Consider the following 2,648-nt stretch of genomic DNA (forward strand, 5'->3'; position numbering starts at 1 on the left):
AGCTTTCCCTTTCTGTCTCTCTCTGGTCAAATTAAAAAATAATAATAAATGGAAATAAATAAATAAATAACCCCCCCCTTTTTTGGGGGAGAGGTTTTTGCTATACGGTGCATGCACTTGCCAGACAGAGAAAGAGAGACAGAGAGACAGAAAGCCAGAAATCACCCTCCCAGGGGTGATGGTCACACCACAATCCCTTCTCCTCCATTCTCCTCTCGGTCTTCCATTCTCCTCTCGGGATCTTGCGCACGCACGCACATGCACCCGGCGTGATTTTTAAGCCACCGGGTCCGGGATGCAAACCACGGTTGACTACGTGGGGGTCCAGCGACATAGTCATTACGCTAACTGCTGGTCCCAATAAGTAAAATTTTAAAAAACAAATCATTCTTTTTTAAAAAGTGGGGGGAAAACTCTTTCTTTCTGTTCTGCCATTTTCCCATTTTCTAACAGTGGTTTCCAACTCTGGCTGTACATTAAAACACTCTGTGTCACCTTAATGCATACCCAAACCAGGACCACATCCCCAGAAGACGCTAGCTAACTTAATTGGTGTGGGGTGTGGGCCATACTTACACTGTAAAAACTTCCCAGGGGAATGTAATGGCTATGTTGGCGTAATGGCTATGTCACTGAACTCCCACATAGTCAACCGCGGTTCAAGTCCTGGTGCCCAGGAAAGAAAGAGAACTTCCTGCAGTGCACATGCCCAAGATCCTGAGAGGAGAATGGAGGAGAAGGGATTGCGGTGTGGCCATCCCCCTGAGGGGTGATTTCTTGCTTTTTGTCTCTCTGGCCAGCACATGCATCCCTTAACAACAACCTCTCCCAAAACAAAAAAAACTTCCCAGGAACATCTTATATGTAGCTGGGGCTCAGAACCAGGCTCATCCCTGTTCCATACTCGTAAAAAACACTGACTTTGTTGGGACCAGCAGTTAGAGTAATGGCTAAGTCTCTGGACTCCCACGTTGTCGACCACGGTTCATGTCCCGGACCCAGTGGCTTAAACTCATGCCAGGCGCATGTGCATGCGTGCCTAAGATCCCGAGAGGAGAATGGAGGAGAAGGGATTGCGGCGTGGCCATCCCCCCTGGGGGGTGATTTCTCGCTTTCTGTCTGTCTCTCTCTGTCTGGCAAGCGCACGCGCCCTATAGCAAAAACCTCTAAAAAAAAAAAAGAAAAAGAAAAAGAAAACACACACACTGACTTCACTAATCTCAGAACACATCTGACATCCTCTTGTCTCTATTCTCTCTACCCTTAGACACTTTAACCCCAAATCTCTTCCATGTTCTTTCATCCTTAGTCATCTCATCCCCCTCCTCAAAAATTCCTGTGCCGGGACCAGCAGTTAGCGTAATGGCTATGTTGCTGGACTCCCACGTGGTCGACCGCGGTTCAAGTCCCGGACCCGGTGGCTTAAACTCACGCCGGGCACGTGTGCGTGCGTGCCCAAGATCCCAAGAGGAGAATGGAGAAGGGATTGCGGTGTGGCCATCCCCCCTGGGGGGTGATTTCTCGCTTTCTGTCTCTCTGTCTCTGTCTGTCTGGCGAGCGCACGCGCCCTATAGCAAAAACCTCTAAAAAAATAAAAAAATAAAATTCCTGTGCCATGCCATGCTTCCTCTCTTCTGATTTCCAGCTTGTGAAAACCAACTACAAAGGCCTCATCTGCTTCAGCTCTGTTCACACACAGCACAGACCAAAAGCACTGGACCGAGAAATCCCAACTATCTCTTCTTGATTCATCAAGGTCATTCCTTTCACCCTTGGCAAACTGCCCTCAGCCTTAATACCTGTCAAGGTGTTCTCTGAAAGTTCAAGAAGAATGGTTCTCACACTCAGCCTTCATCTCTGCTGCAAATCTTTACAAGTTCTGGGGCAGCTACCTCCTTATCTGATTTATTCCCAAAGTGCTTGGTGGCAGGGCGGGGCACACAACCATGGGCCATTAATAGTCTACCAACTTGAGTAAGAAAATGCAACTGAGGGGACCAACAGTTAGCATAATGGCTATGTCGCTGAACTCTCATGTAGTCCCGGTTCAAGTCCCAGACCCAAGGGCTTATACTCATGCTGGGCGTGCGTGCGTGGGCACTCAAGATCCAGAGAGAATGGAGAAGGGATTGTAGCAAGGCCATCCTCCTCGGTGGTGATTTCTCGCTTTCTATCTCTCTGTCTCTCTGGCGAGCGCACAAGCCCTATAGCAAAAATCCTCTCCAAAAGAAAAGAAAATGCAACTGAGATAAAACAGACAATCAGTGATAAGTCACTGATTCTTCCAGAAATAAAAATACCAAAAAGAACTTTTGGAGTCTGGTATATCCGTTGTTCCCCAAATCTGCGTTTCCACAGCAAGTACAAGTATCTCACCAAAGTAACGTGACCAAAGACACAGAAGATGGGTGCAGAGGGGCCCCCTGGGTCGTTCGGGAGAACCAAACACCTGAGGCTTTGGCCCCACCCTTGGGCCTGGGTTGGGGACAGCGGGTAACTCATTGAATGTCCCTCGGGCACCCGTCCTCGGGCGCCCAGGTGAGATCCGCGAGGCCCACGTCTGTGCGGGTGGCCGTGACGCGGAACGCAGACGCGGGCACCCCAGCGCGAGCGGCGGCTGGGGCTCGGCACCCTCAGCGGGGCTCCTG

The sequence above is a fragment of the Tupaia chinensis genome, unplaced genomic scaffold (assembly GCF_000334495.1).
Source record: "Tupaia chinensis unplaced genomic scaffold, TupChi_1.0 Scaffold142716_1, whole genome shotgun sequence".
In the NCBI taxonomy this organism is placed as follows: domain Eukaryota; kingdom Metazoa; phylum Chordata; class Mammalia; order Scandentia; family Tupaiidae; genus Tupaia; species Tupaia belangeri.